The sequence below is a fragment of the Denticeps clupeoides genome, chromosome 6, assembly GCF_900700375.1.
Source record: "Denticeps clupeoides chromosome 6, fDenClu1.1, whole genome shotgun sequence".
Classification (NCBI taxonomy): Eukaryota; Metazoa; Chordata; class Actinopteri; order Clupeiformes; family Denticipitidae; genus Denticeps; species Denticeps clupeoides.
The window spans coordinates 21128124-21151798 of NC_041712.1; the positions used below are offsets into that span (position 1 = coordinate 21128124).

General features: G+C 43.5%; 2 long non-coding RNA genes across 3 annotated transcripts; one reads left to right on the forward strand and one right to left on the reverse strand.

The window, feature by feature from the left end:
• The first annotated feature begins 556 nt into the window (after nt 1–556).
• LOC114792643 (uncharacterized) lies at nt 557–5791 on the forward strand. Its single transcript, XR_003750142.1, has 3 exons — nt 557–626; nt 869–950; nt 5659–5791. It is a non-coding gene; the product is annotated as an uncharacterized LOC114792643 (long non-coding RNA).
• An 11183-nt stretch (nt 5792–16974) lies between these two features.
• LOC114792642 (uncharacterized) lies at nt 16975–23564 on the reverse strand. 2 transcript variants are annotated; one of them, XR_003750140.1, is made up of 4 exons: nt 23283–23564; nt 19912–20082; nt 18849–19271; nt 16975–18686 (listed from the first exon to the last, which is right to left on the reverse strand). It is a non-coding gene; the product is annotated as an uncharacterized LOC114792642 (long non-coding RNA). The 2 variants fall into 2 exon arrangements; XR_003750141.1 differs by having other exon boundaries at nt 23038–23564.
• Nucleotides 23565–23675: the final 111 nt, after the last annotated feature.

The following is a 23675-nucleotide window of genomic DNA, read 5'->3' on the forward strand; positions in this document are numbered from 1 at the left end:
TGTAGAGAGAGACAGAACGGACCCCTGCCTCTTCTTGTGTCATCAGTTAAGCCCTGCCTGATTTCCATCAGAATGTTTAATTATCTCCGCAGCGAGTCAATGCTCCTCTAAAGCACTGCTGAGACACAGAAAAGGTCCCCGTTCATGTGAAAAGGATGCCGAGGATGAAATCGTTATCTGTGTTTTGTTTGATGTCCCCAGGTTCTCCTCAATGGTTTAGGGAAGCCGATCAATTAATTCATTTGCACATTTTTTTTTCTCATCTGGGAGCATTTGCCATCAGCCTGTCCCTCTAAGAGATCAAAAGAGGAACAGGTCGCATTGCGATGGACTGAAGAAAGTCTAACTTAGTTCTGTGAGTCATTTGTTGGTAGTTGAATGTGAGATTTGGCCCAAACGATGCCACGTCATTACAGGACTCGTAAAAAAACGGCATCATAAAGAGCGATTTCAGGGCCGATAACTCCAAACCACGTGAAATGCCACCCGGCCTGATTTGTCCCATCTGTCTGTGTTCTGATCGACGGCACAGCGAGTATTTCTTACGGACGCGTGATCCCGGGTTAAATGATGTTTGTGCATCCAGGCCAGGGCCAGCGATTCAGAGAGGCCAGATGTGATCCGCGGTACGTAATGTCATTTACACTCAGCACTGATGAAAGTGGATCCCTGCTTCTCCTCGTTAAAGCCAGCAGCCCAAAAAACAAGCCGGTTTTGAGGAGAACATGAAAAGCCAGGCGTAGCTGAGGAAGAGAACCCTACCTCTTCACAGATGGAGCGGCCGGCGATGAGACGGGGTTCTGTGACAGCTGGAAATTCCTGTGAAATTCTCTCTACCTCTTTCCTCTAATTGTATTTCATTTTACAGGCATCTCCGAAGCAGTGGCAGGGCAGGAATGAACATATGCGTCTAAAAGAACAAAGTGCTTTTTCCACCAGGCCGTGAACATGTTTGGATAATTATATCATTTAAAACTTTTTTAAATGAAATATAATGCCTGCCTGATTATGAACATGCAAACAAGTGGTCAGGTGAACAAGGCAAGTTATAATATTGAAGGTCAATCCATTCTGTATGGTTTCCAAAAGTTGATATTCAGTCAATGAATCAATCAGTCTTCATTTGTAAATTGCTTTATACAATGTACTTTGGCACTATGCGCCTACGATGAGCACAATCCAAGTCATGAGAAGAAGCAAGACCCAGGAAGTGGGACCCATCCTCCTCTGGGTTAGGGTTAGAACTGGATGACCCTGCAACTGGATTACATCAGTTCAGATATTTTGGGGATGTGATGCTTTTTTGCAAAGTCCATTAAATAACGTTTAGAAAGACTTCAATGTCTAGAAATGACAGATTTACATTTTACGGCATTTACCAGACCCCTTATCCAGAGCAACTTAAAACCGGTAGTTACCTGGACAGGTGAGTGTCTAACACACAAGGCAACTACCACCCTGCAGATGTAGATTATGGATAAAATTAAAATACATCAATTCATCAGTGTCACGATTGTGACTCTGGGGGGTAGCTCCGTGTGCTGGACCAAAGTTTCATGGTGTCTGTCATCATGCTAATTATTGAGTGTGTGCACCTGATGTCCAATGACTGATGTCAGTCCAATGAAGAGGACAACTGTAGGACTTTTTCTCTTCTTGGACAAATCATCACCCGCCCTGCACTGACACCAACTGAGGGCTCATTCTACCCTGGAAGGGGGTCCCTCTTTTCTTTTTTCTCTCTCCTAGAGGTTTTTTTTTGGTGTGGTGTTTTTCCTTGAGTGCAGAAGGGTCAAATGTGGGGGTGTCAACAGTAGGGTCTGTCAAAGCCCATTGACACATAATGTATATGATTATGGGTTATATGTCTGAATATAGCCTCATGTTGTCTAGTCCGGGTCGAGTCATTTTGTACCCTGTTCTGTATGATGGGCTTTTGTTATGATGGTCCATTTCCTTACACACACTCTCACCATGCCAACCACCGCCTAGTAATTCATCATACCAAATATACAATTCTGTGGTCCTGATTGTCTGCATCTGACGTTCTGTGTATGAATACTGCCTGATTGTGTCTAGTCACATGGTTTAATTTTAATTCAGGTCAGCGCGGTGCTCCTTCTTGCAAGTCTTGTGAGTTTAATGTCTGTGCAGAGTCTGTGCAGGAAGTAGAACATTTTGATACTGGACCAGGACCAGGAAAATGATGGAAACAGTTTTGTAGTGCAACACCCATGCAACCGCGTGTGTTTGGGTGTGTGATCCAGTTTCCAAAAGCATCAAGCCTTCTGAACACAGACATCTGCGCGTCATTTTTGTGATAACGTCTTCAGACAGTTGTAGGTTGCTGAGGGCCGCTGGCTATGAGAAACGTTCTGCCAAATGCATATCTTCATCACGCTCTGGCGTGACCCGTGTTCTAATAATGGAACCGCTGCTGTTCCCGTCCCCGCCCACATGCTGCATTTTAATTACATGCCCTGTTTTTATCCCCGACTTCAGCAACCACAACAAGGAGCTCTAGCTGTGCCAGGTCACCTGAGAGCACCCTTCCAATCTGGGCTTTATGCATGTACACACACACACACACACAAACTCTGCTTGTCTTTCCGTGCATCTGCAAAATCATCTGAAGAGCATGGAACTGGCAGAGGAGACACTCTCTATCTGTGCCAAAAAGTGTCATAAATTGGGAGGTTTCTTTTTTTTCACCCAGGTCTGTTCCGAGTCAAACCCTGTTTTCTCCTTCAGCTGTGACCTTCAGGGAAGCGGAACAGAGGAGTTGCATCCCTGTTCTAATCAGCACGGCCGCCCATCTTCCTCCCCGGCGTTCCATTTCCCAGAGTCTTTTCATCATTACGTCAGCTTCGCTAGGCTCGGGCTGCTGCTGCTGGAGTTCATATGAAACGCTCGCAGGAAGGAACAAAAGCCCGTCGGCTCCGCCCTGCCCTTTTCGTTCCATGGATTCGGACTCTTATTAAACATCTACTCCATCACACCGTTCTTCGTGTAGCTTGAGAGGAGGAACTGAGAGGTTAGAGTGCATGAAAAGCAACCGTCTGATTATTATTAATAATGATAACACAGTATCACGTGGAAAGACAATTTATGGGTTCCGTTGTGCCGGTCCAGAGTTTCATGGTGTTGTGGTCCCAGTTTCCAGATTGTCGGCACCTGGAGTTCTGTGTATAAATACTGCCTCATGTCATCTAGTCGGGCCATTAGATGCGTGTTCGGTATGCTGAGTGTTGTTTAAGTAATGTTTGAGCGAATGCGCCCTTCTGTCCCCACCATGGAATCCATGTCCTGACAGTTGCTCATAAGTGGGCTTGGACATATTGCTTTCACAGCACCTTCTGAGTCACGACACCAACATCACACCAATTACAACATAATCTGTCACCTTTTCTGCCATTTTGGAACTTAATGTACCTTAACAACAAATGCCCAGATGGTAACTGGACATTGGTGTCGTCCACGGTTGGCCCCCACTAGAACATTCTCTGCCAAAAGTTAATGGAATGTTGTTGGCATCTGTAACAAGTCCTTGTTTGGTCCTTGTCTGGGGTTCTAAATGAGAGATAAAATTGCCATTTTGTACTTTGAAGATGACTTTAAAACATTTTCTTCTCGTCGTCAGATGACTCTAGGGACATTGACAGGACTTTCCTGGGTTTTTGTGCCCTGCACAACTGAATGCAATGTTGTGTAGTGGAGTTTGTGTTTAGGTGGTGGGTGTGTATGGGGGGAACAAAGCGCCACCTGAGTGTTGTGCCCAGCTTTTGATCATGAGTTTTTCTCACGTCCCCTGACACCAGTTCGGATTTATGATGAAACGTTTTTTCACCGTTGCATCCAGGCTGTGTATCTTGCGTGTAATCAAAACATAAAAAGTTAATTTCCTATTTGCATGCATCTCCTCAGCATGATAAGCTTGTGACGATTCTTTTCTTCTTCCTGGAACTCCTCTTAATATTTTTTAAGAATAATGTCTTATAATTTGTTTTGTCCAGTTTTCATAGTGTGAGTTCAGTTTTTTTTTTTTTTATTGGTGATTATTCTCCACTTATTGTGTGTGATGTATTATAGATGGACACGGCGTTAAGGCAGAGAGTTGATAAATGGAGCGGGAGGGAGAGGGGGATGAAAGAAGACTGACCTCCGGGATTTGTGGCAGGGCGTCTGTTATCCCTTCTGTTTTTTCCATGGTTGTGTTCCTGGAAGTTCAAACAGCTCGGCGTCCACATATCGCGGCCCTCTGATTAAGCATGCAGTGGCTGAAAGACAAGTACAGAGCTTTGTTTTTTTTTTTTTTATCTGGTTCTGAAGAGTGATTTGTAATATTCCACTTTATTCCGACTCCTCTGGGCTGACCTGGTGGGACTGATGCTTAATTCAGTGCAGACGGTGTGTGTAATTGTGTATGTGTGGTATTTGCATGTAGCCGCTGCCTCTGGCTGCAGGATGTTTTATAGATGTGGCTCGATGTTATGATGAAAGAGTAATGCGGACGGCAGGATCAAAAATATTGGGTGTGTGTATTTGTGAGCAAGTGTGTGTGTCCGTGGTTGTTTCAACAAAAATATTCAGACTTTATTTTTTAAAAACCCAGGGGCATATATGTTTGCTTTTCTTTACCTGGGTTAAGTAATCAATTAATTAAACATTTATGACATAAATTAAACATGTTTATTACCACAGCCTTTACAGACAATGGTCTGTATAAAGTGGTGCTGTCATGTATGATTGTGTATTTGGGTTGTGTGTGTTTGTGTGTAATTGATTATGTGCTTTGGTGACAGCTTGTGTGTTCGTACACTATCTGGTCTGTACATGTATGTATGGTTGTGCACATGTGTGATAAAAAGGGTGATAATGGCTTGAACAAGAGGACTGCACCCCACTTACTACCTTACTTAACCCTCAGTGTCTCCAGGAGGACTGTCCCTGTCACTAGTGATTGTAAGTCCCTCTGGACAAGGACGTCTGTCTTTTTTGTCTTTTTTTGTCTATGTTGTTTCTATTGTGAATTGGCTTTGTGTGTGTGTGTGTATGTGAAGTTATACGTTACTGTGTGTGTGACTGTATGGAAGGGGGTCTAATTTTGTGTGTCAGTGATTGTGTTGGTTTATGGTCTGTGTAAAAAGTGTGTGCACTTTTGAAATTGTACTATGTGGTTATTTTATGTCTTGTTAGCTGCAAATGTGGCAACTACACATCACTTATACTGACCACTCATCATGCATTGCCGCCATACAACACACACATCACGCCTCTCAGAGGGAGCATGATCAACCAAAGAGACAGAGACAGAAGCGGAAGTTAGCGGGGTCAGCATCCAGAATAAAAGTTGGGTGTCCAGGTTGGACCCTGCCCGCCCGTTGCTGAATGAAGTTCACAAGGCGCTAACATTCTTAACATAAACCTTGATCACGCTCACCAACAACAACCTTTGCCTGGAATCAGAAGACCCAGGTTCAAATCCCACTTGCAACCTTTGTGTCCCTGAGCAAGACACTTAACCCTGAGTGTCTCCAGGGGGGACTGTCTCTGTAACTACTGATTGTAAGTTGCTCTGGATAAGGGCGTCTGATAAATGCTGTAAATGTAAATGTAAATGCCTGCCCCTGACCTCGAGTTTGCCTGTCCCCTTTGCAGCCGCGATATCTACATGTTGGCGTACCTTCCTGCCACCCAAAACCAAGCAACACCCAAGACGTCCCCCATCTGACCCATGCTCCCAGACCACCGTCAAGCCAGCCATCTTTCTATTCTCCCCGGTTCACCCCAGCGTCCTGCCCTACGGAGCCAGAGTTCCCCTCCCTTTTATTGTCATTGTACAGTTACCTGTTACATGTACCTAGTTAGCTGGCAAGACCACAAAGATGCAGGAAACAAGATTAAAAAAAACAGCAGCAGTGAGATGTGAGATAACTGTACGGAAGAATTCACACATACACACACACTCACACACTGAGAGTTATGACTACATATTTTATACGTAGTTTCATTCATTAATCATCCTCAATCAACCTCAACCTCAATTTATTAATCAACCTTAATCATCCTGGGGCAGTGGTGGCCTAGCAGTTAAGGAAGCGGCCCCCGTAATCAGAAGGTTGCCGGTTCGAATCACAATCCGCCAAGGTGCCACTGAGGTGCCACTGAGCCTATGATGGCGTTTTTTTTTTTTTTTTAGCACTTCCCTGAGCTGTAAATAAACCCTTTTTCATCACTACAACTGGTATCTGTTGGGCCTCTATGGCTGAAGCGTCTCTGCTTCACTGTCGGGTCTGCATGGTCTGATTGTGCATTTGTGTGTGTGTCAGTGAGTGGGTGTTGTTTATGGTCTGTATGTGACTGCTTGTGTAGGTAGTTGTGTGTCTATATTTGTGCTTGTCTGTGGGATGTGATTTGTGTGTGGAGCTCTATTTTACTGTGTGTGTGTGTGTGTGTGTGTGTGTGTGTGTGCAACACACTGTTAGGTTTGACGTGTTCCCACTGACAGACAGTGTGTGGTGGCGTTGTGATTTGAGTGTGGATAATGATTGTGTCTTCCTGTATACTGTCAGTGAGGGAACGTTGTGATGAAGTCAACATAAACTCTCTCTCTCACACACACACACACACACACACACACACACACACACACATTCCTGTATTTACAGTAAAGGTACAGATCTGCCCGCTTCTGCATGATCTGATGACGTTTCTTGTTGACATGAATGAGCAGCACACACAAACACACACTCCGTCACACTTTTCTCAGTGGTCACTGTGTGTGTGTGTGTGTGGGCAGGTGTTTGTAACAAGACCTCCATGACTGTCCTGCTTTTTCAGCAGCTGTCACTCAAAGCTGACCTCTACAGTAACTCGAGCCCCGTCTCCTTCAAAGCCTCTCTGCGGCCTGAGCAGCACAACACGAGGAACACCCCCGAGCCTGGAGGAACTCACTGACATGCCTCTCTCACCACTCCATCTCGCACACACACACACACACACACACACACACACACACAGCCTGTCTTCCTCTCCATCTTGCACACACAAACTGCTGGCTGGACCTTAAACAGCTCAAAAAGCATTCAAGTGCAGAGCCTTGTCCCCATCGTCTGAGCGGAACAGCGGAGAGCCGGAACATTCTTCTGGATGTTCAGCTCCTTGTGCTCCTCCTCTACACTGAACTGGTCTCAGCGTCTTTTGTTTTCACGACTTCGTGTTAGTTTTTCATTACCGTGTGCATCAAGCCATGTCTGGATATAGCTCCCACACCCACACCCACACCCACTTTGTCTGTAATTGGGTCAGTATGGTGCGTTTGGGTTGTTCGCGATTGTGTTGAGTGTGTGTTGGCGTAGGGAGTTGTTCACAAGCAAGGGATTAAAAATTGAAAACTCTGCTGCTCATCGCTGCTGAAATGTTTAATCGTGTTTATTTAAAACCATCTCACAGATTTCACAGGCACTTAAATGCCCCATAACCTTCTTTTCATCAAGCTTATTTTACTGCTTTATAGTAAATTCAGTATAGACACCAGGCTTAATAAGTCAATGAAGGGAGTAAATTGCTTTTTAAAAAATGCAATATCATTATGAGAAAAATCTATTTCAGGCAGCCATGTTGCATTTAAACTTAATTCATTATTTAAACAAGTTAGGGGTATTCACATGTGATATGATAACAGCTGGACAAACAGATCATTTCATATTTAGCAATGTGACTGTAGCACATGGGGCGTGTCACTAATTCACCGGTGACAATTCAAAACCCTCGGTTGAAAGCCCTGATCATTTCATGGCTTCCTGTTTGCGGCAAGCATTGTGGTTAGTGAATGGTGTCCATGACATCATTTCTGCAAATGCCCGCTACCTTCTATAGGCCGCTCTCCTCCTCATCCCGCCTCTCTCTGCCTCATTAGCATTTAAAACTACAGACACCGAAACGGCGTGTCCTGGATCAAAGTAGATATCTATCTATCTATCTATCTATCTACACACCCAGTGGTAGGTCTGCAGAGGACCTCCGTTCAGAATCAGCCAAGTTCACGAATGATTTAGAAGAGTTGAATGTTCTCCGTTGTGCAAAGAGCCCTCACTGTTTACTGTGTTACAAAAGCACGCTCTACCACCGCATTCTTCAGCAGCTTCAGATCCCATCGCCTCTGGCTGCAGATTCATCTAATGCCTGGGGCGGGAAAAGATGTTTGGCTGCTTGAGCTATTAATGATACATCTACTGCTTCCATCATAAAAGGCTGAGAAAATATAAACTTTTCTGAATCTCCCACTGATGTCAGGGAAAGCGGCTGAAGGGAGAACAAACAAGGTAATGAGGCCAAACGAGTGCTAATACCTCAATCAGGATCCATGTCATCCAATCACAACACAATGGCAAAACTAGCAGTCCTGACCCCCCCCCCCCCCCCCCCCAATTGCTTTAGTTAATGAGATTAAGTTTAGTGAAACTGAAAGTGAAGTGATTGTCATTAAGAAACACACCACAGCACACCCGCTAGGCCACCACTGTCCCTTAGGGTTGGGGGTTGGATTTATTATTCTTTTATGAAGTATGAAGTATGTATGAGATACATGGTCTGTATATATGATATGTATATCACTGCTCAAAAAATAAAGGGAACACTTAAGCAACATGTTGTAACAAGTCAGTCACACTTCTGTATAATCAAACTGTCCACTTGGGAAGCAACACTGATTGACAATCAATTTCACATGCTGTTCTGCAAATGGAATAGAGAACATGTGAAGATTATAGGCTATTGGCAAGACATCCCCAATAAAGGCGTGGTTCTGCAGGTGGTGACCACAGACCACTTCTCAGTTCCTATGCTTTCTGGCCAATCTTTTGGTCCCTTTTGAATGCTGGCGGTCGTTTCACTCTAGTGGTAGCCTGAGATGTAGTCTACAACCCACACAAGTGTCTCAGACAGTGCAGCTCATCCAGGATGGCAAATCAATGTGAGTTGTGGCTACAAGGTTTGCTGTGTCTGTCAGTGTAGTGTCCAGAGCATGGAGGCACCACCAGGAGACAGGCCAGTACATTTTGAGTGATTTGTTATTTTTTTTAATTATCTGTAGATAAACACCCTTTATTACACACTTATTAAGACAATGTGTGTTTGTAGTTATCATGCATATGCCATGGCATCTCATGGAATCTAGTTTAAAAAGTAAAATAAATTAACCAGGAAGATAAATAAATTAATTTCATTACCATGATGGTGTATGTGTGTGTGTGTTGGCTCACATCAGCCTATATCACAGCGAAATGGCATAGATTTGTATTTTCCCTTTTTTATCAGTCTTCGTTAACAAGTTCCTCTTGTTTGCTTCTGTGTGTGTGTGTGTGTGTGTGTGTGTGTTCATTTGTGTGGGTGTATCTGAATGATAAGTGGGACAGATGTCTCAAACTCCTCCAACTGGAACTACCTCCCCCGTTTCACGCCCACCGCCCCTCCCTGTCAAAGCCTGGGGAGTTTCTGCAGCTCCATCCATCATGTGGAGTGACGGAAGGGCGGGGCCTGTCTTTCTGTCAGCGTGTAAAATTGCTGTTCAGACACAGACACAACATTCTGCTGATTAAGACACCATTATCTGTGCCTGGCGGCCGGGTCCAGAGTTATTTACTGCACATTACTGACACACACACAACCCCCCACCGCGACACTCACACACACACACACACACACACACACACACACACACACAAACATTGCTCACACTGGATACATTTTCATTCATTAAAGACTTTTAACTAAAGTACAGAGTTGTTCAGAATTCGGATGACTGTACTGTGCAACATGTGTGAATAAGCTTGCAATAATATTTAAGACTATTACACTCGACAGTGTATTACGCCTGAAAAGGTGGCAGCGATTCGCTCAGATGGCAGTGATTCGCATTTGAATGACATGACATCATGCGCTGCCAAACAGAATTGTCAGACGATCGTTTTGTGATGCTTGTTGTAATAAGTAAAAAAAATAATAATAATTTAATTGATGCAACAACCAATGAAATTCGTTCAGTGAAAAATATGTCAAATCAAACACAATGATAAATGTGTTAGTTTTTAAATATTCATGTTGACAGCCACAAATAATGTTCAAATAATGAAATATGTCATTAATACTAAGATCTTCATTGTTACCAATGCACTTTGAGCTAGGCACGGCTAGAAGGAAGCTTTTCCTTGTGAAGTGAGTTTTCTTTCTTCCTCTTTCTCTGTAGCTACAGCTCCATACAGTAGATCCAGGACCTTCATGTCCTCACATCTACAATCAATCCTGTTACTTAACACATTTTATGTGCTGCTCTGCTCTGAACTTCTGAACTGTGGGAAATGAAATGTGTGACACTCCTGACCTTTTTTGAGAGAGCCTCACAGTTTGTGTGTAGAGTGTGTGTACGACTGGCTGGTGTGAGTGTGAAGTGTGTGTATGTGTTTGTCAGTAGACAGCATGTGAAGCGTAAAGGGTGTGTATAGTTGTATACAGTTGATAAAAGTGTAAATTGTGTATGCTGGGTCACGGCATTGTGTGTGTGTGTGTGTGTGTGTGAGCTGTTGTGAGCTGCTGAGATCTTCTGTCCACAGCCTTACTAACTGCTGCTCCCCTGTGAGTCTCTTGTTGGTCCCCGTTCAGTTTTAAACTCCTTATCTCTTCATCTGAACTCATCTTGCAAAGCACTCTGGGAAAACTGGAGGTAGCTGTGAGTCTGTGTGTGTGTGTGTGTGTGTGTGTGTGTGTGTGTGTGTATGTCATTAGCGTACAATAAGGACAGGAGGGAGGGAGAGGAGAGGAGGAGTAGGAGGTAGAGAGTTATGACCCCCTCTGACAACCGAGGTCATCTGGCACTGTGGACTCAGACTGACCTCTTCTATCAGAACTGTGATCAGCTCCGCCCTCCATTACACCATCCTTTTATTTACTACGCTCTCGTTATCTTCTCGTCCTCCTCCAAGTACTGAATCTCTCCTCTTCCCTGTATTGTAATCACGACTATGTCATGTACACTAATATTCATATAATTATAAAGATGGAGATAACACCACAGTAATTACATATAACAATGACATAGAACCCGGTTAGACATAAAATAAATAAATTCATATTCATTCTAAAAACATAAAAACCCAGATTGCACAGAACAGACAAATAACCAACAAAGAGCATGACATCTAGAACCATCATTCTTATCTCAATATTTTCTTTTTCAACTCATTTTCCAAGCATAAATTCTTCAATAAACTAATGATGGCGATTGAATCAAAGCTCAAAATGTCATATTAAACTTTTATTGCTAGTTTATAGTACATTAAATTATGTAAAAGCATGAAATGAGTTAAATCCACAGTAATGGATTTCAAACATTTACCTTTGTTTGGTGAGATTTGGTTTTTCTAATCAGGGTGAAGACAGTGTTGGATCTGGAGTGGCTGCCACAGAACTAGAAAGGCAGTTTTTGAAGTGATCTCTTCATCCAAATTCTCATGGCGCATTTTGATAGAAAATCCTATGGGCCTGGCAGAATGGGCGTAAGCAGAACTCTCTCTCTCTCTCTTTCTCTCTCTCTCTCACGCTCTTCTTTCAGCAGCTTCACTATCCATTTTTTTTGGCTTTACTTTGTATTGATTTTGTAGCTGTGAGCAGTCAGTGATTCCTCAGTAGAATGTCCATAAACTGGTTCTCCAACAACAGTCCAGATGTTTTTCGTACCAAGATAAGAAGACAATCTCCATCTTCCAGATTGTTCCAAGCCTTGGACCTAGACCATAACCCTACGGTCTTAGGAAGTCTTATTGAATTGTCAGAGCCGAGAAGCTTCCTGATGGAAAAACTTTATTCAGTCTCTCCTACCCTTGCTAAAGTTAACATGTGTGTGTGTGTGTGTGTGTGTGTGTGTGTGCGTGTTACCCACATGCTCTGAGTTACAGTAAGCCTCATATCACCTGGATAAGACACGTTTATTGCCAGATGAAGCCTGTGCAGCTGTAAGGGCTCCAAACTATCAGCCTTACTTCTCTCTCCATCCCAGTAATCTTTCTCTTCACCCCCATCCTCCTCTCGCTTTGTTCTCACACAAACACACACATTCTCACACACACACTCCTAGTGGCAGGGGTAGGATGATGTAAAAGTAAAAAAAAAAACACACACACAAAGGTGGGATTAATTGGACAAGCTGAACTCTCCTAATCCTGTTTAATTAGACACCATTCGTTTAAGAGGTGACAGACAGACACACACAGTCATACTTCCACACACACACTGGCAGCCTATGTGTGTGTGAACAATGGTGCGTTATTCATGGACAGACCCCCCCCGCGCCGAATCCGACTTTGAATGGAGCGTCTGAATCGAGAACTGGACTCATTAGCGGGATCGTCTGGGAAAGCGAGAGGCAGTGAGAGGGTCTGGTGTGGCTTCCTGCTCGTGTGGTTTTTGAGGCAGAGTGGCTCTTAACCCCAATCACTCCAAATGTGACTCCTTGTGAAGGAAGAGAGGCTCTCTGGTGTTCGGGTAGCGGCACACTCAGCATCGCGATGTGTCTGCATGCCGCATGTGCCGCCGTGTGAGTGTGTATGTGGATTCAGTCATTGCTTGTCGTCCTTCTACAGTTGCCAACAAGCCCAAATCAAATGAACAGTTTATAGAATAAATTAAGAAGGACACGAAATGTGTCCTCTGCATGCAGCCCTTCATCTTGGTGAGCAGTGGGCAGCCTTGAAAGGCGCCCGGGGAGCAGAGTGTGGGGACGGTCCTTTACTCAAAGGGACCTCAGTGGCACCTTGCGGGTTCCAGATTTGAACCCGATTGCGAGTCCGCTTCCTTACCTGCAAGGTCACCACTGCCCCAAAGGCAGGACAAGGCGGGACTGGTGAGATTCACTAAAACAGCGAAATCAAAATGGAAAGGGTAGATACGATAGAGCGGGTGTCATGCCGAGCAGGGTGGTAGTAGCCTAGTGGGTAACACGCTCGCCTGTGAACCGGCTGGGAAGTCCGCCGCTCTCCTCGTCTCGGGTAACGCTCCTTTTTCCCTCATCCAGCGCATTTTACAACGTGCTTACGGGTAAGTAATCAATTCCGCGTCGCTGGGACTGTAACAGAGCTAAAGTCTACCGCTAACAACACTCCGAACTGCCATGAAATGGTAAGAATTGCTATTGATGTATGATTCTTGCCGATTATAATAAACACTGTGCTAGTTTTGTAATTGGACTGGACGGCTAAAAACAAGCTGGCGTAGCTGTGGGGAGATTTTAAAGTTTCCTGGGTGCTGGGGAAGGGGGGCGGAGATAAGAATGTAGGTGGCGTTGATGCGAGGGAGTTATTGGTAAAGAAGTAAAATTATTTATAAATGAATGGTTGTGTAATTCTACCATTTTAAAATGTTTATTTGTTTGTTACTTGATGAATGCACAATCATTAATTTAATTAAATTAAATTAAAGTGAAGTGATTGTCACTTGTGATACACAGCAGCACACCGTGCACACAGTGAAATTTGTCCTCTGCATTTAACCCATCACACTTTTGTGGGCAGTGGGCAGCCATGACAGGCGCCCGGGGAGCAGTGTGTGGGGACGGTGCTTTGCTCAGTGACACCTCAGTGGCACCTTGGCAGATCGGGATTTGAACCGGCAACCTTCTGATTATGGGGCCGCTTCCTTAACCGCTAGGCCACCACTGCCCCCTCAATATGATTTATTATGAACTGTTTGTGTGAATTTATTATGAATTTATTGTCTGTCTATGAATTAAAAAATAATTTAAAGGCTGGCCCAAATTGTTAGACTAGAAGGGAATAGAGATGAGACGGAGACTGGAGAAGAGAACTGAGAAGAGAGGAGAGTGAGGCTAGGAATTGATAGGGTTAAGTACTTACAATGTTCTTACAATGCTCTTACTGTTCTTACAATGTCTTTAGACTTCATACATTTAGTTTTTACTGTAAATGGTGAATGTTTTCTTTTGTTTTTGTAAGTTTTCCTTTGTACAGCGTGGAGCAGCACACAAGATAAAGTAAACTTTTGCAGAAATCCCCTGCTGAGCAGCATGTTTCCTAAGGAAATGTTCCTCATGAGGTATTTGAAAGTAACTGTGTGTGTATGTGTGTGTGTGTGTGTGTGTGTGTGTGTGTGTGTGTGCTCGGCATGTCATCAGTCTCAGCATCCACCCAGTTAGACATCATTTTAGTGTGTTTGCTGTTAATTGATGGCTTGTCCAGATGTCCAGACTGTGAGTGTGTGTCTGTGTGTGTTCTTGTTTGACAATTTCTCTTCACACATGTCCAGTTAAAAGCTCATTTGTCTTTTGTCTTTTGACAACTGATAAGAGAAACGTTCACTGCATCCTGCATCATTAAGACCCATGAACTGTTTAGCTGAAGAGAGAAGAAAAACACCCAGTTTGGAGGGAATGTGTGTGTGTGTGTGTGTGTGTGTGTGTGTGTGTGTGTGTGTGTGTGTGTGTGGGTGTGGGTGTGGGTGTGGGTGGGTTGGTGTGAGAGGTATAATTTTATTGTTATTATGTAGTTAAATGAACTGTTACTCATAACTGAAGCCTTGTTACAACACACAAAAATACTAAAAGAGCATAAAATATAAAATGCAATGACTTGAAATAAATGTGAAACAAGCAGAGGAAACAAGCCTTTTTTCAAAAGCCTGTTTATAAAGCATCAATTAACATAAACAAAGAGCAGTGTGAATATGATTGTGGACACATTCACATTTGAGCGCAGCACTGCTTTTTGTTATTAATATATTTTTTTGTATTCTGAATACATATCACAATTACATGTGTTCCTCCTGAGACCCAGCAATTACTTTGTGGGTACTGTAGTACACATTTAATTTTTAGCTGAAATCTCTCTTACTATGCATGCCACTTTGTTAAGTCCTGTTGTGAGGACAACAGTAATGATGTCATGTGTGGGGGGGGTGTCATTGCCCCTCCTTCCCTGTCTTTCCAAAATGGCCGCAATCAGCACAAGCACATTTTATGGAAGAAAGATTTGTAACAATGTTTAATGATACATTTGGATTAATTTCATAAATGAAAATATAGTAATTAATTTGTGTAAGTTTTAAAATGATTTATTTTATCAGTGCAGATGATTCATTTGTTCATGTGTCCTGTAGTGCATGTCAGGACCTTTTTTTTTTTGTCATATCGGGGCCAAACCGAACATGTAGGCATCTGAGATTTTTTATTATGAACAAAAAAAGGATGGATAATGAAGGAAAGAAAAGAGTTACAGTAGATGGATAGATAGACTAATATCATACATAATATCACGTCCATGCGGGCATGACCAGGCGGGTGCACGGAGAGGAGGACGAAGAATGAAGGAATAAAGGACGCTATCACGTGACATCACGAAACAGGGGTTTAATTGGTGAAGCACAAGACAGGAGACATCCGAGACCTTGACACTGGTGAACATGGAACATAACATTAAAGACCTGACAGCGAACAGAAACGAACAGGGCAGCTTTATACATTTGACACAGGTGAGAACGATTAGTGAACATTTCACATGATAATGAAACTCCGGTCTGGATCCCGGACCGGAGTAACCCCTTTTCGGACCGGATAATGACAGATTTTGCTGATCAATTAGCTGCCATTGTGACAACCAGCTAGCAACCAGACGCATGTAATTGATTTGACATTTGTGACATTATCAAGCCCTGCACAGTATAATGTGAGACTCTGCTGTTATTAACATATAAAAAAGTTGGGCTTTACCTACTGTCCCTTCCTCAGCACACACACAGACACACACAGTCTCTGTGACTGATGGCCCATCCTGTTCCTCCAGCTTTTCATCCTCATTTCAAATTCCCTCTAGGGGTACCCTGAGTACACACACACACACACACACACACACACACACAGAAGACAGAAGCTACATTCACAGCACCTGCACCTGTTCCAAGAGAACTTAGAGTCACAGCAAGGGCTTCACCTGTCCTTGCTCTGGACACTAAATCAAACCCTCACTCACACAGAGAGTAGTGTACTGTTGCTCTCCATGAAAAATTGCCCCGTTTGAGGCGGCGTGTAAATTACGGCCGCGTATCGTGTGAGTGCAGGTGTGAAATGGCTGCAGTTCCTGTCTCACGTATTTCAACTTTACACACGCACGCATGCGTGCTCAGCCTGCAGAGGTTTTCGGGGGTGTTTGTTTAATTCCTCACCGTTCGCAGTAATTAATGAGGAGCATCATTGTTCTGAACGATTGTCTCTTCGTCAGAGGTCAGAGCTTTGTGTAGCGGCAGAAGGCAAACAAAAGCGGGTGCCAATCAAAGCCCGCTCTCCAGCTTCCTGCTATTCTGAGTGGGCGGGAGCTGTCCCAGCATGCTTTAGGAAGGTTTTTTTTTTGTCCCAGGCCATTCTCCTATTTTTGGTTGCTGTTGGCAGAGGAGCACAAAAATGCTGCGAGACCCCTATTGTTCTGAGAAAATGCACAGCAGGAAGACCACCTGCTAACAACCATCACCAGTTCTTCATCACAGAAGAGAAGAGAAGAGAAGAGAAGAGAAGAGAAGAGAAGAGAAGAGAAGAGAAGAGAAGAGAAGAGAAGAGAAGAGAAGAGAAGAGAAGAGAAGAGAAGAGAAGAGAAGAGAAGTCTCTCAGCGCTCGTTTCTCTAGCCCATCACTCTCCAGGCGATGAAGTTGGACTTCCTGTCTCACACACACCCTGTGTTCTGATCCCAGATCAGGTTCCACCTCCCACTGATTGACTGTGTGGTTGAGATGTGTGTGTGAGGGATGGCTGTCGTCAGCTGGACCAACCAGGGGGCCCGGCGAGCCTGTCAATCAAAATAAACACACACGTCCCTCTTTCCTGACACCAGGCAGGTAAGCGCTGCACTTACTCAGAGACACACTTTAAAAAGACTTTAATTCATAAAACTCCACACATACGCCAGTTACCCAAAAATTTAAAATAATTATTGCCCCTTCCATCCAATTTATATTGTGAACAGTTTTATTAAAATTATTTTATTTATTACATTTATTTAAGCTAATAACACAGTACAGAGTACGTAACAAAAAGCATCAGCATCAAAGATTTTAACCCAAAAAAGCAGTTAAAATAGTTACATTTTAACACTGTAAAAGAGCAAGCGAGAAATTTGTCTTAATAAATAAATAAGATGTGCTATTAAAACAAGTGACGCATAAATCCTGCAAATCAATATTTTATTATAACATCATAATCCTGATTTATAATTGTATTATAAAACCTTTTATAACCTTTTTAATGTGCTATTGGGGAGCATATGATGTGTTGCCTATTAGCCGTTTATTGGCGGGTGTGTGTGAACGAAAACAAGAGAAAGATGTCGTTTTTCCACATTCTGAAGAAGGCTTTTATCAGAGCTAATGGCTTTATTAGAGCTGCAGTGCTCCGGAGTGTTTCCTCGGGAAGCTTTATGCGCCGCCGCTGGCAGGGCTGTAATGGGCTCGGCGATTTACACCTCGCCATGGTCGGCCCGGGGGCCGCGGGTTTAAGAGCTTCGGGCTCCAGTAAAACCACACTGAACTGTGTGTGAATGTGAGTGCGAACCCAAGCAGAGCTGTGGGAGTACGGGTGAGAACAATCCTCATTCTGTCGCCATGACCGCCGTTCCTGCGGCAAACACACACACAGATGTGCACTACAGGTATATCTAGCCCTCAACAGAAGATCTACCTGGTGTGAGCAGTGAGCAAAAATCTTTTTCATGAATCATTTACTGAGCGTGTTTTAGAAACAATAATAAAAATGTGCAATTTCAGATGTTATTGCCATATACCGCATTATCAAGTAAGTTTAAAAAGTTTTAACAAACAATATATAAAAGAACACAATCTATGTTGTGCAAATATATTTAGTTTAAAAGCTGTTAAAGTGATAAGAGTAACATTAAGAGGTATAAAGTTTGAAAGATTCGTTTACAAAGACTTTGTTTTGATCAGATTTATTTACTGCTAGCGGCGTAACACCACTGTGTAACTGAAGAGGCGACACTGAGTCGCAGTGGTTCTTCTTCAGGTTCCTTAGAATAAACCTGAGTAGAAAATACTCTACCTGGGGGGCAGGTATAGAAACAGCTAGACGTTTTATTGGGAGCTTCTTTGCTTGTCTTTGTTTATTACAATACAGCTGATCAGCTCTCTGGTGAAATACTGCCCCCTATCCAATGGAGTTAAAACTAGTGAAGTCATTCACTGTGTACCTAGATTAATAAACCATGCAGAGCATTTTCTTGGCTGATACAGAATCAGTTCCAGGTTAAAAAAAATGTTGACTGTTGGGAAAAGGGAAGGGACGACGGCCGATCCTTGTCTCACTCATAAAGACGAGCAGACCTGAAAGATCCTCTGGGTGAATCTTTACAGTCCCCCACCAGACTCTTTTTTTTTACTGCTGTCTTTAATATTAATATCGCAAGCATAAAGGAACCGTGGGCTTTCAGAGATTCATCTGGCCGTGTTGAACGGTGTCAAAGGCCTGCTGCACGGAAAGAAGAGCGAGTGAGACCAACACTGAGGTGAGAAAGCGAGCCCAGGACAGAGAACTGCACTGAGAGCAGGCATCGCTGGCGGAGCTTTCAGCTGGGGTCTGGACCGGCTGCAGCACAGATCCTGGCCAGTGTAATGTGGCGGGAGGCTGAAGACAGAAGGAGCAGGGTAGGAGAGGAGAGCTACAGCGTATACCTATGAAGGTGGGATCTCTGTCATCCACTAATATCAGAGCAACAAACGCTGCTCAAAACAAAGCACATGCCAATACACAACATAAATGCTGAGATCAAAAATATTAATACCTCACCTCGGGGCCCACAGCAGAAGGGTGGCTGCCCACAGGGACGAAGACCCAGAACATGAAGAACCAAGGCTCTGAGAATAATGTAAAATACCAGTCAAAATTTTTGACGCATCTACTCATTTATGGGTCTTGCATTTTTTTTTTAAATAAAAGAATTCAACTGAAGACACAGGACTATTAAATAATCATATTATATGTGAAATATTTATTTAAAAAAAAGTATCAACCAAGGCAAAAGTTGTACATTTGAGTCTCCAAATCACAGAGCTTTGGCTGTGATGGCAGCATTTTACACTCTTGCTTCTCTCCACCACCTTAAGTTAGACAACCGGGGACAACTTTCCTGAAAGTTGACTGGAGCTGCTAAATCCTGGGGTCCCACATCCCACAATCCCATCCAGCTGCTTTTAGGGTCCATTTGCAAGTCTGTCAAGGCACGTCAAGAGCAGCTTATGTTTATCGCAGAAACCAGAAAAGTTGTTTTGCCTAAAACAATCTGATTCACATTTTAATTAGGAGAAAATAAAGAATAAGATGGATAAACAATGAAAGAGTTACCTCTGATGTACAATCTGTAAAATTGCTTTTGGGAATATGCAGCTAAATAACTGTAAACATTTTTTTAATTATATGACTGTACAGAATAAATACAGAATAAAGGTTTAATGCATATATGTTATCACACCATTTTGTAATTCAACACACAAGATTTCATCACACTCAAATTGCTGGCCCGAGTCGTGAAATTTTTGGCACCATTTGTACGTGTAAGATTATGAAAGGTTGTCATTACATTACATGTGCATATGCAGCTAAAATAATTCCATATGAAACGCATTAGAAACACATTCATCGGATACTCCTGTGTGCATCTACGTGCGGGAGTATTTATATTTTATTGGAATATTTATGTTCAGGGCCCTGGCTGTGAATTTTTGAAACCTTCCGAGAGCCCCGAAGATTTCAATTCCGACAGAAACGTGGACATCCGCCCACCGCGTCTCGACGATTTAATGTGAAGTCACAGTTTTTGGCAAAATTGTGCCGGAGCATTGGCATCGCTTACCCCAGCGCTGTCCTCACTGCATCAGCAGAATCGAATTAACGTGATGAGTGTTTTACCATCCTTTCCACAGTATTAAGCCATTTCCCAGCCCAGGGAATGGTGCTGCAACGCGTGGACAGCGCCTGAATCTCATTTCACAGATCCACCGGGTCACCGGCCATGGCCACGGCTCTGGAAACGTAAACCACACGGAGCATGTGAGCCTCGGGTCCGAACATGCTAATGGACAGGATATGAGGAAACTCTTTGGTATTAGCGGAATAACGAAGTCAGACATGCATTGTTTTCTCAGTTTTCCATTGCTTTCGGACTGAATCCACAATAGTGCCATTCTGAAACCAACAGCTCAGGAACACACAAATGGGACCCGGTAGCCGCTGACACATACAGATGGACTCCAGACGCGGTAGATGTGCTTATTTATGTTCTTTTCTGAATGAAGTAACCAACATCCCAGGCCAGAAATAACAATAGTCAAGTATTCCATGATGCGGCCCATAATGAAAAATGAACACTGACAACTAAAATATCCAGGCACTCCGGCTCACTGTAAATCCATTTGCAAATGTGTAAACATGGAATTAAAGTCAAGATAATCCACACAAGCTACTAGAGACCAAAAAAATAAATAAACTGGAGAAAACAGACACTGAAACTCTATTAATAAAAATGTAAGTAATTATCTCATTTTAAAAAAGCATTTTTTATATATAAATATACTGATATCTCTGAAAATGTTAATGATATGTGTGTGTGTGTGTGTGTGTGTGTATATATATATATATATATATACACACACACACACTTATTATTAACATTATCAGAGATATCAGAATATTTTCCCTGATATATAATGCCAAAGACACCTTTTGATGTATACATATATTTTAATAATAATAATAATATTTTACTCTTAATTTGTTAACATTTTCAACATTTAAGAACAGGAAATATAATTTTTTATAAGCTTTATGACAATAAACCATCCAGGTCTCATATCTTTAGATTGTCATGACAAAGGGCTGGAGAGGGAATGAAGCGTGGAGGCTGGACATCGGGAACAATGGGATTTATTATAAAGAACAAACGGCACGAGGGTCAAAAACAGGAATAAACTGACAACAAAAACAAACCCACAGGCGCGTGGCAAATGCCAGAACAGAAAGAAAACACAAAGTGGACCGTAAAGCAAGTCTCTGTAACACATTAATGCAGCCGTGTGGTATTTAACAGGTCCTAACCGCCCTGCTCAGTAAGCCTCGGGTGGGAGCGATTAGGACCTGTTGATCATCCTTATGAGCGGCCCCTGGGCGTCACTCAGTTGTAAGCATTCGGGTGAAACACATTGGGTTCAAACTGGCAGGAAATGCGAGTTATTTTTACAAAATCCAGGTAGACGGGCGTTTATTTTTGACTCCGGTGCAGGCATCACAATAAAGACTTCCCAACGCTTCCGGAACAGCCTGCGGCTTCCAAACCTCAACATGCAGAAGCCCTATTTCCTCTCGGCGCCGATGGCCCGGTGCGGCATTCAGACGCTGAACAGGGGCAGCGGCAGCACGTGCTGCTTCTGGAGACGCAATGCTCAACACAAGACCAAATTAGGAACCGAGGAAGAACATTAGAGAGTCAGGATGCTGCGAGGAGCCAAAATTGTGACTAATTACAGGTGCAGTTGAGCTAAACGGGATAAACAAGAGAGCAGATGTGGATTGTGAATATGTGGCACCACTGAATGGTGATTTTTACACTTTATTATTTAGACATTAAAAAGAATTCATTTTAACAGGATTTATATCATTTAATGTGTTTTTATGTATATGATCATGTATGGTACTTTTTTACATTATAATAATTGTTTCATATTTAAATGAACAATCAGGCATTATTGCAGAAAAGGGCACGTTCCAGAATGTGAACACTGAATATTGTTCTCATCCTTGTTTCTTTATTCAAAACATTTAGACAGCTGTTCACACAATGTCATCGAATAAAAATAATTCATTCACTGCATAAACATCTTCATGTTACAGATCCTAAGATTTTTTTTTTCAGTGTGGCAAAGAAAGTGATTCTATATGGAAATAGGAAATATGGAAAAGTTATTTACAGAACCGATTTTAAAGGAACGGTTCCTGGAATGTGCCCAGAGTTTCTTCCTAGAACCGCAGGGGATTCGCCGGCTCTAATAGTTTACTGTAGAATTGAGCTGAATGAAAGTGAGAGGAGGAGAGAAAGAGTCGCTGTATCAGATTTTCTGAATGAATGCATACATCTGCCTCCAATCAATAACCTGTAGAGAGGAGAACACACTCTTCGAACACACACACACACACACACACACAGATACAAACACATATGCAAGCGTTCAAATGTACCCACCCACACGTGCATGATTGAGATTAATTTGTGGCTTTCAGGAGAAGAGCGTGAGTGGGCCTGACAGCGTGTGCAACGAGGGGGTGTGGCCTGTCAGGCCAACCGGGTCATCAGTCACCGGCGCAACTGTGCCAAGCTGTCCGCCAGCCAGAGTGACCTCCATCCCGCTCTCATTTTATCATCTGGCGCTGCTCTCCCCTCCGAGGGAGGAGGCCACTGCTGATTTATACGGGAAAATAAAAGATTGTAATGAAACGTTGGATTGTGATGAAAGGCCGCGGCCGGGGCGGCTCCGTAGCAATATCAGAAAGGCGAATCTGGGGGGGCGGGGCCTTTTAAAGTGCAGTCTGAATGCCTGTACCCTCGGGATTTCGCTGGGTATGGCGCATTCCTTGCTTGTCGACCCATTATGACCAGCATGTATTAACAGAAAGCGCCGAGATCCTGGCCAGTACAATTTCACGAGTCCCTTATCGTTAAACTGAAACCCCAGTAATGCGCTGCACCAGGAATGCGTGGGGCGCTTGCACGGTGTTCGGAGGCAGACATGCGAAGGCCTGCAGTATTCCCAAAGCGAGGAACCGACCAACGGACTGCTGTAGCAACGGCGTTCCAAGACCACTGCAGCAATATCCCAAATAATCCTGGCTGTAGGGTGAACTGGAGTGAACCTTAGTCAATCACACACACACAATCCCACACGCATTTCAACACACACACGCACACGTCGGCCCTGTTTTCTCTCACCGTCAGCGAGTATCCTGTTCTTGTTACTCTGGTTGCTGAGTTTGACCTTTCCTCAGGTCGTCCACCCACATCGCACCCGCTAGGAATGCACTTTCCCTCTTTTTTTCACATCCCACATTTCCCTTTCTCCCTCTATCTGACGGTCGATCTGGCTTTGCCACTCCTTCTGTCACCGTGGAGTCCAGAGGCGGGAAAATCCCTCGGATTTAGGGTAAGAGCCAAACACTCACTCCCGTCTCCCTCACCTTCTCCGGTTCCCGCCCCACCGCTCCCTCGTCTGTTTTGCTTTCGGATTGTTGGCCTTTTGCTTGTTGTCCCCTTGATCCGTCCTGTCTCCCTCGTTTCTGCTCCGCCTCTCGCTCTTGATCTGTTCTTTCCATTTTTCTCTTGGAGAACATCCTGAGCGTCACCGTCACTCCAGGTGCTCCAACCCATGATCCTGCAGAGCTTCATCTGCAGCCGCAGCCCTGCACACTAGATGACATTTACTAGCAGCTGGTAAAAGGTGCTAAGGGGTGTTCTTTGGCTTCATTTTTGAACTGTTTTGATTGGCCGCACTTTCGGTGGGAATCATGGGTAATGTAGTTTTTGATTGATGAACTTTGACACGTTCATTGCAAGGCACAAATTAAACCATC